This window comes from Dermacentor albipictus, chromosome 6, assembly GCF_038994185.2.
Source record: "Dermacentor albipictus isolate Rhodes 1998 colony chromosome 6, USDA_Dalb.pri_finalv2, whole genome shotgun sequence".
NCBI classification, from domain to species: Eukaryota; Metazoa; Arthropoda; class Arachnida; order Ixodida; family Ixodidae; genus Dermacentor; species Dermacentor albipictus.
In genome coordinates this window covers 2,443,536-2,467,590 of record NC_091826.1, presented here as the reverse complement: position 1 = coordinate 2,467,590, position 24,055 = coordinate 2,443,536, and the positions used below count along the sequence as shown (strand labels likewise).

General features: G+C 49.8%; 1 long non-coding RNA gene across 1 annotated transcript in view; it reads left to right on the top strand.

Moving 5' to 3' along the window:
* Window positions 1-15,585: 15,585 nt before the first annotated feature.
* Window positions 15,586-24,055, top strand: part of LOC135917048 (uncharacterized) — a 44,343-nt gene continuing 35,873 nt past the window's right edge. Inside the window, exon 1 of the long non-coding RNA XR_010569164.2 lies at window positions 15,586-15,656. This is a non-coding gene — a long non-coding RNA (uncharacterized lncRNA). The remainder of the gene's footprint in view (window positions 15,657-24,055) is intronic.

Sequence of the window (24,055 nt, the reverse complement as noted above, 5' to 3'; positions counted from 1 at the left end):
CACCTGAAGTTGAGTAGATGCTCTTAGATCATGCGATCTTTAGTTTCACTCTAGAAAAAGAAATTGAAGCATTGTTAAGTGATAACGTTGGGTCTTGCCTTGTTGTTCTTGCCTTTTGTGCGAGGCTAATAAAATTTGCCGGCATGAAACCTTGCCGTGTGCTTAAACACAACTTTATTGCCCTCCTCGTATTTTTTGCATGTTGTGCATGATCATCACAAATGAAAGTAATGTTGGTGCGTAGCTTGTAGAAATGGTCTATAACAGATGTTCCTTGAAAAGAGAGCACTGATATGACACCACTAAAAATCCCCGGGTGGCTAGGTCCGAAAACGTACGTTTTGTTTGTGATCACTACCTGTCTAAAAAAAACGTAACATCTCAAAGCTGCTCTCAAGAGCAGCTTTGCAATTGCCAAGCTGCCTAACAATATGCAGGTATCCTGCTGAATGAAGAATTCGCGGATGCAGGTCTGAAAATGCCGAATTTCATACTACAATAATAGGCTTTATTTCCAAAAAAGGAGAAAAGAATGGTACTTGAACCGACGCGCGCGGCTAACGAGAAAAGCGAAAACCCGCGCGCCTGTCAGCCGGCCACTCTAAGGAACCGCGCGCCGCCAGTTTCTCGCTGATACTTGAGTTTGCCCTCTAAGAAAGCGGGTTTTGCACGGCTGGACAGAATGCACTGCCTGTAGCACCTGCCGTGGCCAGGATGCTTTGTAGTGTGCGATCACTCGTCCGCTATCAGCCGCAGCTAACGCCAGTAAATTACAAGGGGTGAGCACTTCCGCAGCTAGTGCAGCCGTGAAGGCAAGCTCAATTTCGAATTTAACGCGTTCTAACGTAGGTGCAGCTCCAAATAAATCTCCATAAGGAAGGAATCGCCGTTTCGTACTAAATATGCGCACAGAAACATCGGTATATGCCAGATAATAGCCGGAATGCATTGAAACCTTTGCTAGAAAAGGTTGCAGTGGCGCCACCTCGCGGCGTCAGTGCGAAACGGCGTGCCTGGGCGTCGCCGTTCGCGCCACTAGAATATATTCTAGTTCACTATAATAGGGAGTGATCATAAACGCATCATATTGAAAAGGTGATATGTAGTTGGGAAAGAGAGCAAGGAACGCAAAATGGCCAGTCCAAATCTGAACGCTGAACAAATAATAAATGCAGTCACTAGAGTAGAGGAAGAACTTGGCAAATGGCCAAATAAAGAGTGGGAATATAGTGAGCAATAACGAGCAATAAAGCAATAAAGCTTTATTTAAGGCCAACGCTAAGGCCCGGTAAAGTAGAGCGCCTGCTCTGCTAAGACCCGTTGTTCATCCGCCGAGTCCCAGTGAAGCCATTACAAAATTGTCAAGCGTGGAATTGCTATCCTCTGCTTGTAGTATGCCCTCGGAAAGTCGTGTACACACACGATGCAGGCCTCGATCAACAATCAGATTAAGCGTCTTAAAGCAGCACGATTCCCTGACTCGTTGATGACCTCAGTCACCGAAAGCCTTTTACGGAAGGTTAAAGGTGCCAGCGCCGCAGGGGAGGTAGGAAGCGTCAGGCCTGCCGTGATTCCTCATGTTCATAAGGGGACTCCCATAACCTCAAAAAGGTGGCAAGCCGGTATGGCGCACCCTTTGCCTTTTCTGGCCCCATCAAGCTGGGTCGACTCTGTTTGAGAACCACTCGCGAGGAGACCGGTTCGCAAGGCTGTGGCAAGAAGCATGGCACGTCCTACGGGAGATGCACTACGAGTGTGGTGTGTGAAATTCCCCCTGAGTGCGGCAAGTCCTACATAGGACCGACTGGACGCTGCATAAATGAACGAGCCAGGGAACACGAACTAAATCTAATGAAAGAAGGCGTGGTACATTTGCCAGCGCACTGCAAGGCCTGCATGTGCAAACCCTGCTTTTCTGATATTAGGATTCCTGGCAGAAGTAGAAATCAAACAGCACGTGAGCTAATGGAAGCTTACTATATAAAAAACAAAGGTTCAAATTGCATTAGCGATTCATCTATCGTGCTCTACAAATCGGAAACAAGATTGTTTGACCGCTGGGTAATATAGATTTGTGAACAGCCTGCGCATGCGTGTGTGTATATATATATTCATGGGTCACAGCCCAAATTAAACCAGTTGGAAGTGCCGCCCATGTTGCCTTTATGTTCCTTCCTTTTTTGTGTGTTTTAACTTGCGGCAGAAAAAACATGTCTTTTAGCAAGCACCAACTAGGCCAACAAGCAGTTCTGTTGCAAGCACTCCAGGGAGAAGGGGGGAAGGGTAAGGAAAATAAAGAGAGGTAATGACAGTGTTACATGAGTACAGAATGTTTTCTATACCTGCCCTTATCTCCGGACAGTTGGGGCAGTGAGCTGTGCTACGCCAACCGAAGTTGTAGAGCATTAGTGGCTTGAGAAGAGGGTTCGAAGAGGACATGTGCTTGTTCCGTGTTGAGTGAAGGATGAGGTTGGGCCAAATAGTGCGGTTTTCCTTGATGTTCTTGTAGTGTTCAGCTATTTGCTCTTTGTACGCGGCAGCGTCTTCCACTGTCGTTGGATTTGGCCAGAGAATTGAGGGTGCCCGCAGGTTAATTTCGCGGGCACGTTGATGAACCAACTCATTTCCCTCGAGCCCAGCATGACCAGGCACCCAACGCAGGGTGATTGTAATGTTCGGTTTTGCGGTTACAGGATTCTATTACGATGTCGTGTAGGTGTGTTTCCAACAGTCGGTGTCGTATGTTGCGAATGCTTTGTTGGAGTCGGTATAAAGGTTGATGTTACTGGACTGGTGCTTAGTGAGAAGAGAGGCTTCTTGTACGGCATATATTAACGCGTGAGTTTCTAGAGCGGCTATGTTAGGAGGGTTGGAAAATGGCCCAGCTGTTTGGATGATCGGCGCTGTCTGTCCAGGTGTATACATTGCATACGCGTATGATCCCATGTTAGAGCGTGTGGTGCCCGTGTATATCGTGATGCATTTCCTGTCTAATGGTGATGTTTTGCTTGCGCTTGACGTCGACCGCCATGTAGGTGTGGCGTCATATTTATTTATTTATTTATTTATTTATTTATTTATTTATTTATTTATTCATGTATTTATTTATTTATTTATTTATTTATTTATTTATTTATTTATTTATTCGTACCTCAAATACCCCATTTGGGGTTTTCCATGAGGCATGGCCATATTTAGATCATATTTTCAGTTATAGCCTTGAACGATGTGTGACTGGAGTGGTGCACCGCTTCAGCAGGTAAATGATTCCAGTCTTTCGCTGTTTGGACGAAGAAAGAGTTAAGATGAGCGGTGATGTGAGCTGGAGGGGAGTAAACAGCTTTTGAATGGCTATGACGGGATGAAGTGCGATGCACAGGTGTGATGTCGGTCTGGTGAAGCAGCAAGTTATAAAATTTGTGAAAGAAGCACAGTCTGGCTGTTTTACGGTGGTGCTGGAGGGTTGGAAGGTTCAGAGATTACTTAACTTTAGTAACGCCAGTGTGGTAAGAGTAGTCAGAATGAATGAACCTTGCTGCCCGATTCTGTATGGAGTCCAGTGCTGTTGCCACGTTATATTGGTGTGGGTCCCACACTGAGCATGCGTATTCCCGTTTGGGTCGAACGATTGTTAAATATGGGAGTAGTTTTACTGAGGGGGGAACAAGGCGTAGATTACGGCGCAGGTAGCAGAGTACACAATTGACATTATTGGTAAATTATTGGTATTGCGAGGACCAACCGAGGTTAGTGGACAAATGAATACCTAAGTACTTATCAGAAGTCACAGCACATATTTCCGAACCGGAGATAATGTAATTAGCTGAAATGAATGATTGGCGACGATGGAAAGTAAGTAGCGACGTTGTTGTTGTTGTTTTTTGACGTTGAGGGACATTAGTAAATTATTACACCAAGTTTCGATGACGTTAAGGACATACTGTAGAGCACGAGAATCAGTGTCGTTATAGGACGATAGATTACACAATCATCAGAAAAAAATAAACAAATTTTGGAAGAACAATTTATCGGTAAGTCGTTAATGTATATTTAGAATATATTTTCGTATGTATTGTTTGGTATTATGGTATGCATGTATTATTTTGATATTATTTTGGTATGTTTGTAAATGCAATGTTGCGTGGCAGCTTTGACTAACTGGTGTTAACTAGATAGGGGCGATCCCTGCTCGTTTCAGGATGTCGCATCCTTGATCCGTACAAGAGCGCTACTTGTCTCTCGGTGTTGTTGTGTTGATTCTGCGAAAGTGTGAAAGAGGCCCGTGTGTTGAAGGCGATGATTTGAGGTGTATATCGGTAGACCCAGGGCGGCCTTGTGAAGGGTGTTAAGTGAAGATTCGAGTTTGTGTTTGTGTCAGTGTACGGAATGGGGCGGTGTACATAAGCCTACTATACACGAGCGCAGTCACGATCTGTGTTGCTTGTTCTTCTCTCAGTCCGTGTTTTTTGCTAATGATCATTCGCATTAGGTGCGTGAGATTTCGGCAGTCTTTTTGATATTGTATAAGGTTAGCATTAGCATTGTTGTTGTGATTTATGATAAATCCGAGTATTCGGCACGATGTAACCTTTGGTGTCTGTTTGCCTAATAAGGTGAGTTGTATCGGGGCGTTTGTTTTCTTTTGGTATGGTGTTCGATTCATGAGGAGAAGTTCCGACTTTTCTGTTTGAGGTTGGAATCCTGTTTTGTGTAAGTGGTAAACTATGGTGTCGACGCCTTCCTGGAGGGTCGTTTCGACGTTCCCTGGAGATCCGGTTTCGCACCATAGGGTAATATCATCGGCGTAGAAAGTGTGGTGAGAGTTAGGCATTGTGGATAGCTGCCTTGATAACGCTGTCATGGAAAGATTAAAGAGGATGGGAGATATAATTGATCCCTGAGGTATTCCACGAGAAATATTGATGGGGAAGGAAAGAGACTGCGCTGCCTTGAAGCGTGCTGTCCTACCTTTGAGGAAACTGCGTATGTAATTGCACATGTTGGCGCCGCATCCAGTGTCGTGAACCGATTTGAGTATGTGATCGTGTGTAACATTATCAAATGCCTTTTTATATTGACACGTGTACTTCTTTATCTTTATCGGGCGACCACTTCTCACCACCTAACAAATGTTATCGCACAGCGCAGGACGCGCCTACATGTAAAAGAAGTTTCTGGAATGTTATCGATGGTTCCATCCGCTGTCTTTCCCCGCAACTTGTGTAATCTGATTGCATGTATGCGCGGCGCGAATAGTGTAGAACTTTGTGGAAGACACGTGGGTCCCAGCGGTTACTCTGGAACATTCCACGACTGATCTATAAAAGCCGACGCGTTTGACCCGCTGATCAGATTTCGACGATCGCCGACTGTGTTCGCCGCTATCGTTGTGCTTTAAGTGTAGCCTGTCTTTGTGGGCACAGGTTCGCAAAATAAAAGCTAGTTTTGTGTTTCACAGTATTGCTACTGTGTTCTTTAACGTCACTACGACGTGACATCTGGTGGAGCTGCTTTTCGTCCATGTACCGGACGCCCCCGACAAACCGTGATACAAGAACTTGAAGGAAAAAACAAGTCAAAAAGCACAAAGGACAAGAGGAGAGGTTCACACCACAACGACTGGTCTATCAACTGCTAGACCAGTCCAGATGATGATAGACCAGATGTTCCAAGCCCCGACCGCAAAGAGAGCACCAACGTAGTCCCGGACCATCGAGCAAACCGTCGTCTACAACAGCTGCCCCCGGCGCACGGACTTCCACCTGAGAAGACCAAAAAGATTGTGGCCAAGACAACCACAATGGCAGCCCCAGTGTCACCCGTCGTACATCATCAACCCAGAGAGCCCCCTACCTTCCGTGGAGCTACCTCGGAGGATCCGGAAACCTGGCTCGCAACCTTCGAAAAGATCTCGACCTTTAACAACTGGACATCTGAGGATAAGCTACGACACGTGTACTTCTCCTTGGAAGATGCCGCGAGGACTTGGTTCGAGAACCGGGAGTCCACCCTTGCAACATGGGACCTATCCCGCAGTAACTTCCTGAGAACGTTCACGAGCGTTGTCCGAAAAGAAAGAGCCGAAGTTCTGCGGCAAACCCGAGGCCAACTACGCACCCAATGAGACCTTCGCCATCTTCACAGAAAAGATGACCAGTCTTTTCAGGCATGCCGACCCGGAAATGTCCGAAGAGAAAAAAAGTACGTTTCTTGATGCGAGGCGTAAAACAAGAACTTTTCGCCGGGCTAATCCGAAACCCGTCGAAGACCGTAGCTGAGTTCCTGACAGAGGCTACGACGATTGTGAAAACTTTAGAAATGCGCGCTAGGCAATAAAACCGCCAAGTGCTCACGCCTCGGTGCGCCATCCAAGCGCTGGGCTCCGTTGATCTCCAAGAGACCATCAGGGCCATTGTGCGCGAAGAACTGTGCAAGGTCTTGCCTTCGTCGCAGCTTCAAGTAGCTTCGATCGCTGACAACGTGAAAGATGAGGTTCAGCGATCGCTGGGAGTTCCTGAGGTGCAACCTCAATTACCGCATCCGCAGCCAAAAGCGATGAACTACGCCACCGTCGCACGCCGTCAAGGCCCCCCCCCCCCCCCCCCTCCGCGACCGCGCCAGGGCCCTGTAACGCCGCAATTCCGTCGTCCGCCGCCGCCAGAACGCCCACCCGTCGCCCAGCGCACCTGCGCGAGGAAGATGGATATTTCGCGCGCTCCCGACCACCGTCCGCTCTGCTACCACTGAGGCGAAGCCGGCCATGTGTACCGCCGATGCCTATACCGGGAGATGGGACTGCGAGGTTTCGCCGTCAACGCACAGCGCCCGAAGGAAGGTGAATGCCCTCGTGACATCACCGACTACCTCGCCGCTGCTTAGTAGAGCCCTCGACGACCGTCCCGTTCACCGTCACCAGGCCGCTACCTGTCGCCGCAGCGCCGTCCATACACTGGCCCAGCCCGCGGCCGGTCAGCGAGCCCATATCCGGAAAAGTAAAAGCAGCAACTGATGGAGGTGGGGTTGCTGTTCGTGGAACTGACGAAGATCCTCCGCCGCCGACGAAGACGCCGAAGAAACTACCTCGGCGACATAACGACACGCTGCCGTCCCGACGAAGTGTGGAAGCAAAGAATACGACGACGAAAGACGACCTGACGACGTACAGGTCAACGCGACACAGCCTTTATCCGACGCCAAGACCTAACTGTAACGCAAGACAAAGAACCACCGACCCCGACGTGCTTCTCGACGGCCACGCAGTCACTGCCTTAGTCGACACAGGGGCCGATTACTCCGTCATAAGTGGACACGTCGCCACCCAGTTGAAGACAATTAAAACTGCATGGGAAGGCTCTCAAATTCGGACCGCTGGAGGACACCTCATTACGCCGACTGGAATCTGCACGGCAAGAATTACTGTTCATCACCGGACTTACTCTGCCACCTTCGTTAACCTCCAACAGTGTTCACGAGACGTCATTCTCGGCATGGACTTCCTGAACCAACACGGCGCAATCATCGACCTGAAGTCGCAGTCGATAACGCTGTCGGAAGATCGAGCGATAGCGCCGGATAGCTCTCGTAGTCACCATGCCTTAAGCATGCTCGAAAGTCAAGTCAGCATCCCGCCTCGCTCCAGCACTGCCATTTCCTTCGGCACCGAAACACCTGCCGACGTAGAAGGCGTCATCGAGGGTGAGCGACGTCTACTGCTAGACCGTTAAATTTCCGTCGCAAGAGGGGTCGCTCGACTGCACGAAGGAAAAACTAAAGTGTTGCTGACAAATTTCAGCCAGGAGTTCAAACACATCAACAAGGGCACTGCGATCGCGTACATCGAGGAAATTCTGGATACCACTAATACGGTTGTTCTCTCCGGTTCTGCCGCATCTACCCCGCCTTCCAAAGTTCCCGAACCAGACTTCGACGTAAATCCAAGTCTCCCCATGAGCAAGCAGCAACAGGTCAGAAGTCTTCTCCGACGATACAAGGACTGCTTTTCGACGTTATCGAGGATTCGACAAACACCAGTTGCAAAGCATCGCATAATAACCGAAGAGTGCGCTCAACCACTCCACCAGAGCCCTTACCGAGTTTAGACGCGAGAACGTTAAGCTATTAGGCAACAAGTCAACGAACTGCTGGGCGACGACATCATCCAGCCATCGAAAAGCCCGTGGACATCTCCTGTAGTCCTGGTGAAGAAAAAGGACGGAACCCTACGCTTCTGCGTCGATTATCGTCGACTGAACAAGATCACAAAGAAGGACGTGTACCGCCTTCCAAGGATAGACCACGCATTGGATCGGCTCTACGACGCTAAATACTTCTCGTCGACGGACCTCAAGTCTGGCTACTGGCAAATAGAAGTCGACGAGAGAGATCGCTAAAAGACCGCCTTCATCACGCCAGACGGCCTCTACGAGTTCAAGGTCATGCCATTGGGACTGTGCTCGGCGCCTGCAACGTTTCAGCGCGTCATGGACATGGTGTTAACAGGATTGAAGTGGCAGACGTGTCTTGTTTACTTGGATGACGTCGTTGTCTTCGCCGGAAATTTCGACGAACACCTTAGACGGCTTGCGACAGTATTAGAGGCCATGAAGTCATCAGGGCTCACTCTGAAGCCAGAAAAGTGCCGCTTCACTTACGATGAGCTTCTGTTCCTAGGCCACGTCATCAGCAAATCCCGAGTACGCCCCGACCCGCAGAAAACAGCTGCCATCGCAAAGTTCCCGCAGCCCATCCACAAGAAGGCAGTGCGTAGATTGCTTGGAATGTGTGCCTACTACAGGTGCTTTGTCAAGGACTTTTCACGCATCGCTGAGCCGCTAACGCATCTAACCAAATCTGATGTCGAGTTCAAGTGACAAACGCCGCAGGCCGACGCATTTCAAGAACTAAAACAACGCATGCAGTCACCGCCGGTACTTGCACATTTCGATGAAGACGCCTATACGGAAATCCACACTGACGCCTGTAGCCTAGGCCTCGGTGCCGTCCTAGTCCAGAAGAAAGAAGGACATGAACGGGTGATATGCTAGCCGGTCGCTGTCAAAAGCGGAAGGCAATTATTCTACGACTGAAAAGGAATGCCTCGCCACCATTTGGGCTGCAGCGAAATTCCGCCCTTACCTATATGGCAGGCCATTCAAAGTCGTCAGCGACCATCACGCGTTGCGTTGGCTAGCTAACATAAAGGACCCTGCAGGACGGCTGGCGATGTGGAGCCTCAGACTCAGGCACGTACCCAGGGGGGGTGGTGCCGGGGGGGCCCGCCCCCCCCCCCCCGAAATCAAGTGGCATACAATCCCCCTCCCCACCCACGCCACCACTGTTCACACATTCCTAAAGCCCCGCCAGATCAATGTTGAGACTTGGCATATATTAATCGGTCAGCATTATGCTGCCTTTTTCTCTCCTTTTAGATGGCGGTAGTTATCGGCATCTCTTGTAATCTGAAGGACAGTTTTCTCATAGATTCCGCACCCGTGCGATTAACTCGAGATGCGTTCAGTCGTCACCATCTATTCTACCACCACGCGCATATCTGTTGCTTTTGTTAGTTCAACCTTCTTTGTTTAGGCTGATCCTGGGACCAGGAAAGGGATGCAGCTGTTACTGAGCTGGTCTGTACTCTTGTGGAACGAGTTGCGGCCGGAGAAAACGCCAATTGCGTTTAACTTTTCCCTTTGCTTCATTATTTAATTCCTTGAGTTACGGCTCGCCGCGAGGCTGGCAGATGCCCGCAACCATATACACGTGATATGTGTTAGATAACGTGGGAAATAAAATAATGTGAAAGTGCGTCCAAATATGAAACCCTGCAATAACCCTTAAACCCATAAGCAAGATGACTGTCGCCCGTTGCCTCGTCTGTTTTTCCCTAATTGTATAGCACTTTTCGTGCAAAATTGGCAACTCAAAACAAAAATCGCAAGGAGTTGAGAAATTAAGCGATCTACTAAGGGAGAGAGAGCCAAGGCAACAACCAAACTGCAAGGAAAATCGAATAATAAAAAAAGTTAACCGTTTATGAGAATATTTATGGATCAACATCTTTTTACTTAAAAAGGAAGCAGAGAAAACGCTGCCGAAAGTGGAGAACAATTACTTGCTTTGAATGACGCTTCTACAGTTATCGTTCGAACCGCCTCACGTAGCCAATTCTCTGCTATGCTTATGTGGCTGTTTATCGAACCTTTCGCGGTGAGCGCAGTACATCTAGACTCGCGGAGTCCTGCGCTCTACGCGGTTGTGTGGGACTGGCGGCCGCACAGCTTTACGCGATTCGCGGAACTGTCAAAACTGATCAACAAGGCGAAAATAACTGATATTCGAAACTATAACATGAGAAATACTGAAGAAGCGGGAAAAAATGAATGCAGCCTGAAATCAGTAAAAAAGAAACCTGGTTTGGGGCAAACCATGATGTATACACTAAAAGATAATATCATCAGCAATCTCGAAGATATATTAAAAGCAGCGGAAAAATTCTAAGCTGACCCGTATACAGTACTCAGAGGAGTCACGATAGTTCACTTAGAAACAGTAATGAACAGGATACAGAAACTCTCCTATAACTAGCGATGGGGTCAGAAGGGCCCTGCAAGGAATGAAACGATGAAGAGCGGGAGGCGAAGGTGGAATAACAGTCGACTTAATCAAAGATGGAGGAGACATAATGCTTGGAAAACTGGCGGTTCTTTATATGAAGTGTCTATCGACTGCAAGGGTCCCAGAAAACTGGAAGAATGCAGACATTATACTAATCCACAAAAAAGGAGACGTTAAAGAATTGAAAAATTATAGGACCATTAGCTTGCTCCCAGTATTATATAAAATATTTACCAAAATAATCTCCAATAGAATAAGGGCAACACTGGATTTTCTCAACCAAGGGAACAGGCTGGCTTCAGGAAGAGACACCTTACAATGGATCACATCCATGTCATAACTCAGGTTATCGCGAAATCCGCAGATTACAATAAGCCTCTCTACGTGGCTTATATAGATTACGAAAATGCATTTGATTCAGTAGAGATACCAGCAGTCATAGAGGCACTACGTAATCAAGGAGTACAGAATGCTTAAATAGCTTGTAAAATATTGCTACACGCGTGTGGTATTTGTTTGTTTGAACGAGGCGCGTGGGCGCCATCACTCCAGAAAAGACGAAGAACGAACTGGGCTCGCGCTGTGAATCTAACCAGTCAGCGCTGCAACCGTTGTTGTAAATATAATCTGTAAATAGTTTCTCGTCTGACTCACTCGTCCTTCGCGTAAGAATAGTTACAGAGGTTCTACAGCTACCTTAATTCTACACAAGAAAAGCAGGGAGATACCTATAGAGAAAGGGGTCAGACAGGGAGACACAATTTCTCCAAAGCTGTTCACTGCGTGCTTAGAAGAATTCAAGCTTTAAACTGGGAAGGCTTAGGCGTAAAGATCGACGGCAAATATCTCAGCAACCTTCGGTTTGCCGATGACATTGTTCTACTCGACAACAATGCGGCCGAGTTACAACAAATGATTGGAGACCTTAACTGAGAGAGTGTAAGAGTGGGGTTGAATATCCATATGCAGAAGGCGAAGATAATGAAAAATAGTCGGGCAAAGGAACAAGACATCAGGATCGCCAGTCGGCCACTAGAGACTGTGAAGGAGTTCGTTTACCTAGGTCAATTAATCACAGGGAACCCTGATCGTGAGAAGGAAATTCACAGAAGAATAAAAATAGGTTGGATAGCATACGGCAGACATTGCCAGCTCCTGACTGGAAGCTTACCATTATTATTGAAAAGTAAGGATTGCACTCAGTGCATTTTGCCAGTGCTGACATATGGGGCAGAGACTTGAGAGCAAGTTAAGGACCGCGCAAAGAGCGATCGAACGAAGATTGCTAGGCATAACGTTAAGAGAGAGAAAGAGAGCGGCTTGGATCAGAGAGCGAACGGGTATAGACGATATTCTAATTGACATCAAGAGGAAAAGATGTAGCTGGGCAGGTCATGTAATGCGCCGGTTAGATAACCGTTGGACCATGAGGGTTACAGAATGGGCACCAAGAGAAGGGAAGCGCAGTAGAAGACGGCAGAAAACTATATATGGTGCGATGAAATTAGGAAATTCGCGGGTGCTAGTTGGAATCGGTTGGCGACAGGACAGGGGTAATTGGAGATCGCAGGGAGAGGCCTTCGTCCTGCTGTGGACATAAAACAGGATGATGATGATGATTGTGGTGGTGTGATGATGATGATGATGATGATGATGATGATGATGATGATGATGATGATGGAGGTGGTGGGCGCCCCCCCCCCCGAAAAAAATCCTGGGTACGTGCCTGCTCAGACTGCAAGGATTTGACGTCACGGTAATCTACAAGGTCGGACGAAAACACGCAGACGCCGACTGCCTATCACGCGCCCCCATCGGTCCCCCGCCGGAAGACGGCGAGGATGACGACGCCTTCCTCAGAATAATAAGCCCAGAAGACTTCACTAAACAAAAACGAGCAGACCCGGAGCTAAAAGGCCTCGTCGAGTATTTGGAAGGGAACACCGACGTAGTACCTAGGGCATTTGAGCGCGGATTGTCTTCGTTCACATTACAAAAGAACCTGCTCGTAAGGAAGAACTCCTCACCAGTCCGCACCAACTACCTTCTTGTTGTTCCCTCAGCGCTGCGTCCAGAAGTACTACAGGCTCTGCAAGGCGATCCGACCACTGGGCACCTCGGATTCCCCCGGACGCTATCGAGGACGCAGGAAATGCATTACAGGCCGCGTCTGACCGCCGACGTCGTCCGTTATGTCAAGACATGCCGAGACTGTCAGCGACGCAAGGCACCACCGACAACGCCAGCAGGATTACCACAGCCGATCAAACCTCCTTGCCGACCATTTCAGCTGATCGGGATGGATTTGTTCGGACCGTTTGCGGCGTCAACATCCGGAAATAAGTGGATCGTTGTGGCGACGGACTATCTCACCCGCTTCGCTGAAACTAAAGCTCTACCGAAAGGCAGCGCAGCCGAAGTGGCGAAATTTTTCGTAGAGGACATTCCGCTGCGACATGGTGCCCCAGAAGTCCTCATCACCGACAGAGGAACAGCGTTTACAGCAAAGCTCACCCAAGCCATTCTGCAGCACAGCCATACAAGCCACAGGAGGACAACTGCCTACCACCCGCAGACGAATGGTCTCACGGAGCGCCTGAATAAGACCCTCGCCGATATGCTAGCAATGTACATCGACGTCGAGCACAAGACGTGGGACGCGGTCCTGCCGTACGTAAACTTTGCTTACAACACGGCGCTGCAAAAAACAACACAAATCACGCCGTTTAAACTGGTTTATGGCAGGAACCCGACGACGACGCTCGACGCCATGCTGCCGCACGTCACCGACGAAGAGAATCTTGACTTCGCGACGTATCTGCAGCGCGCCGAAGAAACCCGACAGCTCGCCCGCCTACGGATCAGCGCACCGACAGCCGACACTACAACCTCCGACGACGCTTCGTCGAGTACCAGCCCGGTGACCGTGTTTGGGTTTGGACCCTTATACGCCGACGAGGACTGAGCGAGAAGCTTTTGCGTCGCTATTTCGGACCGTACAAGATCATGCATACGACGTATTGGCGCACTGGACTATGTGGTCGTGCCAGGCGGCATTTCGCTATCACAGCGGCGCCGCTCACGACCTCAAATAGTCCACGTTGTGCGACTCAAGCCGTACTACCAGCGTTAATGAACTTTGGGGTTAGGTTAGGTTTGGGGTTAGGTAACTGACCTTTGGACTTTGTTTCCTTTCGTAGTTTTGTCACTTTTGTTTAATAAGTGTCCTTTTGTGTTTCGCTCTCTTATATTTGTAGCATCGGGATGATGCTTCTTAAGAGGGGGGGGGGGGGGGGGGGTAATGACACGTGTACTTCTTTATCTTTATCGGGTGACCACTTCTTACCACCTAACGAATGTTGTCGCACAGCGCAGTACGCGCCTACATGTAAAGGCAGTTTCTGGAATGTTATCGATGGTTCCATCCGCTGTCTTTCCCCGTAACTGTTCCAAGACAATCTGTTCATTGTCTTGAATAAATCAATAAAGAAAGAAAGAAACTTGTGTAATCTGATTGCATGTATGCGCGACGCGAATAGCGTAGAACTTTGCGGAAGACACGCGTGTCCTAGCGGTTACTCTGGAACATTCGACGACTGGTCTATAAAAGCCGAGGCGCTTGACCCGCTGATCAGATTTCGACGATCGCCAACTGTGTTCGCCGCTATCGTTCTGCTTTAAGTGTAGCCTGTCTTGTGGGCACAGGTTCGCCAAATAAAAGCTAGTTTTGTCTTTCACGGTATTGCTACTGTGTTCTTTAACGTCACTACCACGTGACAATATCTATTGCGAGATGGGCCTGGGCCTGCGCTATCCTTGGCTGCAGAAGCATGTTCTCTAGTGTGAGAAATGAGTCCTCTGTGGAAATGTTCTTGCGATAGCCTATGAGCTGGTGCGGAAAATGTTTCATGTTATCGAAATGTTCTTCTAGTCTGTTCAATGCAAGCTGTTATATTGTTTTGCCCGTGCATGATGTTAAGGATATTGATCTGAGGTTGCAAAGTGTGGCTTTTTTCCCTGGTTTTGGGATCATGGTACTACGGGATGTTCTCCATTCGTCTGGGAGGATGCCCGTGTTCCAATGCTAATTTGTCTGCGAGAGAGGCGTTTCTTTATCTCCGTCGGGCAGATTACGCGGAAGAGTATATGTGATGCCGTCAGGAGCCGGCGCCGTCTCCCTATTGTTTTGCAACAATGCTATGTTTAGTTCTGCCATAGTGAAGTCGGCATCGATGTTGTCGTTTGGGGGCCCGTATACTCTGTGTACAGCGACCCATGTGCCGCAGGTATGTAAAGGGTACGAAGCTCATAAAATGTTTTGTTTATACCTTGTGTACTGGCGTGTTTCTCTATGGTAGGGATCACTTGTTTCTTTGTGCCGAGCAGGCCACGCAAAAGATGCCACGTGTGTTTTTGTCTTACGTATTTTGGATGCTATCGCAAATAGGGCTCCATTCTGTCTGTTCGAGCGCCCGGGCATGCTTGATCGCTTGAATAGTTGTATCATCTACCTATTCATGAAGCTGATTGTTATGCGGTTGCTTGGATAAGGCTCTCAAAAGCTTCTTGCGTTTTTTCCGGACGCATGTGAGGTGCGGGTCGGGCCCGTCTGCTGGCGCTGAAGTTGTATGAGTGCCTGTAACTGCTGTCTTAGTTTCTATAAGGCCTTTAGCCCACGTGCCCAAGTCATGCCCTGTGTGAGTGTTCTTCTGCCTCAGTTTCCGGAATTTGTCCCAATTTGTGAAGGGGACTGTAGCGCGGTGCTTTCGAGGCGCCATGTGTGTAGTGATGTTTATTATGTCGTAGTCGCTAGTTAGGTTTTCGTGGCTCTTCTCCCAGCTCGTACCATATTCACTTTTGTGCAAAGCGAGGCCCGGTGTAGTAGGAACTCGATTTTGCACCCCTGCGCGAGTTGTTACCCCTGTAGTGTTGAGAACTGTGTACTGAAATTTGTTTATTTTGTGTTCCAGCAATCTGCCCGTTTTCGTGTTCACCTTGTATCCCCATGATGTGTTTGGTGCATTGAGGTCTCCCATGATGTAAGTGTCATGTCTTCTCATCTTTCTTAGCGTGCTTGAAAATGTGACTAAGGTTGTACGTTGATTTTGGTGGATTGTAGACGTTGTATAGCTTGACAGGTCGTTGTGAGTTGTCCGGATATATTGTAGTTATTAAGGTGTACTTTGCTAAACGGTCTGGTGCTACTTTAGTATAGTGCTTAATGTTATCTTTTACGTACGTCGAAATTAATGGTTGGTCGTGTTCGTCGTGCGCTGAATGTGTACCTTTGTATCCTGGGATGTTCTGTTCTTTGTATGTTTCTTGCAGGAGTAACACATGTGGTGGATTTTTCGATTTAAGGAAGTATTGCGCCATCATTGCTTTTTCGTTACTGAAACCGCAGCAGTTCTTCTGCCAAACGCAAAAGCTTTCGTCCCTCATTTCGCCATGGATTAGCGACATTTGCAGTCTTAGACTGGGTGCTGGAAGTGTCGATTGGCTCATCAGGAAGTTGTCTCTTTTACTAATGAGACATGTCGTCCATCTCTTCGTAGCCAAGATCTTCATCTGGAAGAAGGTACTTAATCATGCGGTCTACTCGTTGTTCTAGCATGGTTAGGGCCTGATTACGCTCGAGCCACCCATCGCCGCAAGCCGCACCACACGCGTGCGGTCGCGCGAAAAATTACACATGTTGAACACTTCTGTACAAATTTCGGCTTACAATGTCTACGGTTTACACTGTCTACACAGTGTGAACGGAAATTTGTGCACAATTTGTGGAAATTTGTGTTCTTCGATATGTGCAATTTTTCGCGCGACCGCACGAGTGTGGTGCGGCGATCGGCGGGTCGAGCGTAAACACGCCCTTAGGCGTGTTTCGTGACGTTCGTAGGCTGAGGCAAGTTTTTCGACAATGTTGGTGAGGTGGTCGAGTTTCTTTTCTATGCTTTCAAAGCGTGCTAACAGGGTCTCTGATTGGTTTAGACGAGGCTCTAGCGTTGAAGGTGTCTTGTGGGATTGCGCGTGTAGGACGTGTTGCTCATATTGTGGTGCTTCGTAAATGGGAGTAGTAGAATGTGCTTGTGAGGTTAGGGTATTGAAGGATGGGGATTGTGGGATCATAGGAGTGCTTGGCTTACCAGGCGCTTTAGGTGTGTCGGTTCTCGCATACTGTGGGGTGCGCGCAGGGCTTTTGATTGAGGCCGGTCGTTGCACGCTCGGTGTAGCCCTTGCCGATGTCGTCGGCTGTGACAGCGGTGCATTAGGTCGCATGCCTTCTTTCTTCTTCTGGGGCTGTTGCGTTTGCGCTGATTGCAGTTGCTGTCCGTGGAATAATAATGCAGGGTATTTGCGATGGTAATCAGCCGAAGTTGCGGTGTTGGGGGCGCTGGAACCAAGTAGAGGCTGCTGCTGGTTGCCCAGTTTGATGCGTTGTAAGTAGGCTCGTTTTGTCTTGTTATGGTCTTTATGCCTATTAATTTGGCCGCTGTGGTCGTTGGTCCTATGATCTCCACCGCAGTGCAAGCAGAGGAGAAAGCATTGGTGTTCTCCTGCTTGCTTGAGTTGTCTCGTGCAGTCAGTGCATCTGATAATAGTTGATTTGGTGGGACAGTTGTCAGCACGATGATCGTACATCAGGCATAACGAACAGAACTGTGCTTTAGGGTGGTGGGGCAAACATCGGAACATAGCTCGATGATAGAGGATTTTTCTGGGGACAGTGCTTCCTTGAAATGTAATAATAGCAGTCTGAACGGCCCACCGTGCGGCCGGCTAGTATAGTGGGTTGAAAAGTGTCCAAGTTCTGCATCAGGTGCTCCGAAGATGTGCCGGCGTCTACTCCGTGCATAACCCCTCTGCAGAAGTTGGCCGGCGTGGTTATGTATGCTATGACAGTGTGCGTAGTTGGCCCAAGTGCGAGTTGAAACTTGGCAGCGATTATCCCCGCTGCTATTGAACTTGGGGTCTTGATAACGACTATATTTCTTCGTGGCTTGATATGCAGTGAGAGATCCAGAGCTTCGTGTGAGGTGAGGGGGGTTTTTTGTGCCGCACGGCCTGTGGGATGGGGTGCAATTTGTGTTGAGGGAGGTGCACATCACTCTGAGGTCGAATTACGACTGTGTGAAGCGCAGCAAGGTGCAGGGGGGCGGTAAGATTGTTCTTATTGTATGGATTTGTTGTCCAGCCGTCTTCAACAGCGTTCTCATTTTGCTGAGTGTCCATTACATTGGCTAGCTCGGTTGCGGGGGCAGGCGGGGTAAGGCCCATTATAAGTGAGCGTCTCCGACTGCACGTGGGCGCTTACGACACGTGCCAGCTCGTGGAACGCAACCGCACGCGGTGGCGCGAGGCCGGCGTCGACGGGAGCGGAGGTGGGTTCCACGACTACGTTTCAGCTCCGGCGTTAGGCGTAGCGACGAGGTCGGGTAAAAAACTCTCGTGAAATCTAAAAGATGGGCCCACTTCAGGAAGGTAAGAGATATAGCTGTTCCTTGAGCGAAGCCTTGTCCGAGGAAAATGTCGTCGACAGGCTGGTAGCAGAAAAATTGGCTGAGGCTTAGCTTGGTTAAGCCTAGTCAGATGCGAAGCATATTGGTGGCTAAAGTTGGTAAGGCATGGCTGTTCTCCGTTATACTTGGTCTTTGTCGGCTAATCTCGGTAAGGCATGGCTGTTCTCGGTTATACTTGGTCTTTCTCGGCTAATATCAGTAAGGCATGGTTATTCTCGGTTATACTTGGTCTTTCTCGGCTAATCTCAGTAAGGCATGGTTATCCTCGGTTATACTTGGTGTTCTCGACTAATCTCGGTAAGGCATGGGTGTTCTCGGTTATACTAGGTCTCTATTGATTAGCACAGAACCAGTAAATCACTGCAAATCATCATTTATCTTTTGCAAACCAATAAACACACTCTTGTGATCCGTAAAGCTATGACTCTTAGTTTGTACATCACTTATTCGTTATTGTCTCCCATTATTCCTACACAGAACCATGTCCAAACTGCTGCCCCATTGGGTTGTAGACTTTGGTTGCAGCTCACACAGGTTAAGGTCATATCTTTCTTCAACATCTTGCATGAATGTTTTGTCCCTCACTGGGTCCTTATTAAAGTCTCCCGTGCAGACCAACATCCTTTTGTCAGTTCGTTGTGGCAGTCCGTCCGCCAAGATGTTGATCGCGTCTGCGTTGCTCGTCTGGGGCGCGATATATGCACCGGCCACAACCAGTCCCATACCAACGAGCAGCTCTGTCTCCAGGAGGCATCTCACCTCGTGAGTGTCTAGCAGAGGCAAGCGCAGCTGCTTATATACCGCCGCGACGCCGCGAGCGACGGCGCGAGTTGGAGCCCCGTTTCTCCTCTGTCGTGACGTCATGGTGTCACGTGGTCAGCCTTGAAGGCGACGCCACGAGCGACGGCGCGAGTTGGAGCCCCGTTTCTCCTCTGTCGTGGCGTCACGGTGTCACGTGGTATGGCATGGGGTCACTAAAGGTCATTGAAGGTGACACCGCCGCGCCTGAGGAGCTGGGTTGAGCTCTAGTAATATGCTTCGCATAATAATTTCGTTATAGAGACTTGGACGCCTAGGGTGACTGTGCTGTGCTGTCGCGATTATTCATATTTTTCTTTCTCCTAAATTCTTGAACATTTCAAGAGAGAGAGACAACTTCATGTAGTCGCCTGCATGAGGACACCATGAATAAATGGCGCCGTGACGCGGGCCCTGATGTCTTCTCAGCGGGTGGTCTCTACTCAACTCCAGCGCGTGTTACTCCCGTGGTCGGTCGCCCTGAGGGGCAACGTTCCGTCGGTTTCGCTCGGCCTTTGTCTTTCTAGAGCCGCCAGACCTGCTGGAAGGCCCAGGTTTGGCTTTCGTGGTCGTAGCATTCCGCCGCAGCCGCGAGTCGCGGTGGAATCGTTGTACTTGTCGAAGCCTCACTGGGGAACTTGGTGCAATCCCATGGGATGTGCGTTAGGGTGGCCCTCTCCCGCTGGCACACGCGGCACACATCGCTCACATATAATTTAGGGTATAGATGAGTCATTAACACTGGGGTGGGCAAAGAACCAGTTTGCAATTGTCTGAACAGCACCGCCTCCGCTAGGCTCAGCCCCGGGTGCGGGGTTGGGAAAGTCCTTCGAGCCAGGCGGTGGAACTGTGTAAGTTCGTTGAACGTCGTCATGCGGTCCTTGGCACTACACCACGTTGGACGGTCGGTTGCAGCGGCGCGGTTGTTTAGCGTGCGCGCCACTGCGTGTGCCGTCTCGTTGTGGTTATCGTGCTTCTCGGACGCATCGTTGCCCGCGTGCGCCGGGAACAACTTGATTCTAACATACCGATTCTGTCGTTGCAGGTCAGCCGAGCACAGAACGCACACAGCCTCACCACACACTTTGCCCTTTGCATAATTCCGCACTGCACTTCGGGAATCACACAACACCGTCTGGCACCCGGGGTCGGCAATGGCCAGGGCAATGGCCACCTCCACCGCCTGACACGCCTCGCGGACCCGTAAGCTCGCCGCTGCCCTCGTCGCGCCGGACGACGCCTCGATGACGGTAGCTACGAACGCCGCGCAGTCTCCCTGGTATTCTGCCGCATCCACGAACCTTGCGTGCTCGTCCTTGGCGTGAAAGTCGATGAGGGCCTTGGCCCTCGCCGCTCTTCTCTCCTTGTTATACTCCGGGTTCATGTTTCTCGGGATGAGGTCCACCCGAATCCGGCGCCGGGTTCCGTCCGGGACAGAAACGTCGCTACTCGCCGCTTTCGCTCCGGGCGTGAAGCCCAAGTATTGAAGTATGCGCCTGCCGGCTTCAGTCATAGAAAGCCGCTCCAGCTGGGCGGTCCGTTGCTGTTCGCCGGGCTGTGATGTCACTGACAGCGGCTTTGAGAATTATTCGAGGCAAGATTTGTTTCACCTGTTGCTTCAATGTGCGAATTAAAGTTTAGAAAAATAATAAAACCTAGAAACCGAATGCCTGGTTGTCTTTGTTTTACTTCGTGCGGTAGCTAGAGAGATGTACTTCCGTTTCGTCTGCTTCTTCCCATGTCTTGCACTTACGCACACAGAGAACGAAAGCATGTCATTTTCTACCGTGTTCCAGCAGGCGATTTTGCCAAGTGATCCGCTTACTTCTGCCTCAGTGTTCATGTAGCACTGGCCTATTCCGATAATGAGGTGTTCTTGTTCACATCGCGGAAAATCGTGCGTTGCGCGAAGAAACACAACAGCTCGCGCGCGAGACCGTCAGCAGAAGTACGCCGCGCAGCAAGAAAGCTAGAAAAAAATTGCTGGCTCTCCTGTAATCGAGAGTAGATGTAAGCATAAAGTAGCAATCGGCAAAGCAGATTGTTTGGAGATGATACTTGCCAGAATCTTAAAATGGGTGCTGCGTCTTTTTGAAACGGCACACCCCACCCCACCCCACCACACCGCACCACGCCATAGTGTGCACTGGTCCATATGGGCGCTGCCAAGCTAGAAGAAGAAAACTGGCTGAAGGACGCGTGACAGGCAGCGAAAGACGCTAAGGAGACCGAGCGAACTGCACAGCTGGAAGAAAAGCGCCTCAAGGAGGCGGGACCAAACGTGTCACCAAATCTCCATTCTTGTTGCATGATCTCAACGCAAGAGGTCGCGTGTCGGGCCGCCTCTGAGCAAAGGGCTGGAGCATTCGATGGCCAGGGCTCGCTGCGTGACGTAATGTTCGCTCCTAACTTTTTCCTTCATCCATGAAGGCAAAGCTGCGCATCAGACGCTTCCGGTGCCATACCACACAGCAGCTCGCCGATCGTAATAGATCCGCAGCAAATTCCATTTCCCACAATCGAAGTGTATTGTGTCCTGTATCTGCCTTTCGAACGTCGCTATTGCATATGGCAAAAAAGCTTGAGCCTACCAGAAGTTACAGCTAGAGTGATACACTGAAGAAACATCAGGAAAGACTCGGAAGTAATATTTTTCTAACGTGTTTGAGAGTAACCATATGTAATGCGGTTCTGTACAAAGGGTGGGGGGACGTCATTCCCTTCTCTCAACTTGCCCGGATGTTCTCGTTTGAGCGCCCTGATGACGGCTCTGGCTTTTGGCTTAAAGTCGCTTGAAGGCCGCCGACAACAGGAGCTAAAAGCATTTCAAGCTTTAAAAAAAAATGTGGGGCCCGTGGCGTACGCGGCACGCGATCCTCCAACTCCGGTATGGAAGGACGCGAGGAAGCGCTTGCTGAACCTAGAAGTAGCGAGTGGAGAGAGTGTGTGTTGGCGGTGGCGTTCGCCTCCTAAAATCGTGTGTATGCGGCACTGTAGTGTTAACGCGATAGCGTTAAGGAGCTCGTGTCGCAGAAAAGCCGGTGTCGTCGGGTGTCGGCGTTTGCGGCGTTGACCGTGAGCGATAAATCACGGCAGGCGCTTCATAAATAAAAAGCAGCTTCCAAGATTGGCCCGGTGGGAATCGAACCAGGGCCTCCGGAGTGTGAGACGGAGACGCTACCACTCAGCCACGAGTTCGATGCTTCCAAGCGGTGCAAACGCGCCTCTAGTGAATGCGGTGTTGCCTTCGAAACGAGCCGTGGAAAGTTATACTGCGGTGTATATCGGTAATTATGAACATGTAACATACAGAAGTCACAATTACACGAGTTGCGAAGTGCGTTTCCGCTGCATTTCTTCTGCGCTTTCCGCACACGCAGAGCCATCTTGCGGCAAACACAGAAGACCCCCTCCGCTCAATGTACGGCGCTGCCCCGACAGGAGGCGCGCCGCGCGCGCATTGGGACCGCTGCCAGGCGCGTCGCGGGACTCCCTCTCCCCTGACGACGCTTCGCCGTGCTCCCGGTCCTTTCTTTAGATTACTATCTATCTCTCTGCCCGTGCCGATCGCGACGTTTGGCTGGCGTAGATCGTTTCCCCTCCGAGACACCGAGTTCTTTGGTTCGTTCCGTTCGCTCAGGCGCACGTTTCGTTGCCGCGCCGAACGCTGCGTTGGTCGACGCTCACCGCGTGATAGGTGGGCGCTAAGTCCGATGCGGGGCGCATCGTAAGTGATTGCTGTGCCGTAGCGCATTGTCTTATACCCCTTGGCGGGTCGACGGGAACGCTGTCGCGTCCCACTCTTGAAGGCGAAGCTTAAGCGTCCTCCAATTTTTTTGTATCGCGGCTATTAATGAACCGATTTGAAAAAAAAAATCCTGTGGTAGAACGCTGGGCACTAACAACTTGCAGCGTATAACCAAAGTGTGCTATGTGGCCTGGTCCTATTGAGAAGACTTGAAGACGCGATGTAACAGCAGCGAGATTCGACGCCACCATGATCCAATGCCGCCACCTATAGCAGGAGCGCAAGACCACCGACCTAGACGGGCTTTGCGACGGCCACGCAGTCACCGCTCAATACATCAGCCACAGTCAACGCATGCAAGAAGTTCGGGCACCAACATGTGTCGCTTCCGCGTGTCCTTTTGATGCTTCGCAACGCGCCAGCGGTGTTTGCTCGCGTGGGCATGCACGCGAGCCTGCCTCTATGGGCTGCAGATAATAAAGACGAAAAAAAATATCTGGATCTCACGCTTGGCTCCGTCGGAACCCCACAAGGCTCAGTCATCTCTCCATTACTATTTAATATAGTGATGAAGGGACTTGCAGACAAACTACGACACATCCCAAACGTAAACTGCGCACTATACGCAGATGACATTACCATCTGGAGCCCGGTAGGCTCCCTGGGAGACATGGAGCAGGCATTACAGTCTGCCCTTGATGCCACGGAAGAGTACCTTATAAACACAGGAATGAAACTATCCTCAAAGAAATCGGAACTATTACTATTTCGCAAGTCTTGCCAAGGAGTCAGCCACCTAACACCTCTAGAACTTCCGCTCGCACTACACACAAGAGACGGACAACAGATTCCGCGAGTCAACCACATACGCATTCTTGGGCTCCTAATCGAATCCACCGGATGCCACGGACACACGATCAAACACTTAACCGCCAAAACCGAAAACATGATCAGACTCATCCACAGAGTCTCGGGGCGCAGGAAGGGTCTCCGCGAAGATAACCTTCTGCGCGTATACCACGCGTTCCTTATGAGTCACTATAATTACGTCGCCTCTGCCCACAACTGGACGAAACTAGAAAAGACGAAGCTAAACACACTCATGCGCAAGAGCATCAAACAGGTCTTGGGAATTCCACAAAGAGCAAGTACAGCAAAGGTTGACCAGCTAGGTATGCACAACAACATCGACGAAGTGATCGAGGCTCAGACTATGGCGCAAATACTCCGCCTATCCTCGTCCAAAGCCGGTAGGCTAATCCTAAATGACGCCAATGTCTCCCCGTCTCCCTGTCTAGAGCACGCGGTTACCCTACCGAGCGAAATTAGAGACAAATACAAAGTCTCACCGTTTCCCAGAAACGTCCACCCACAA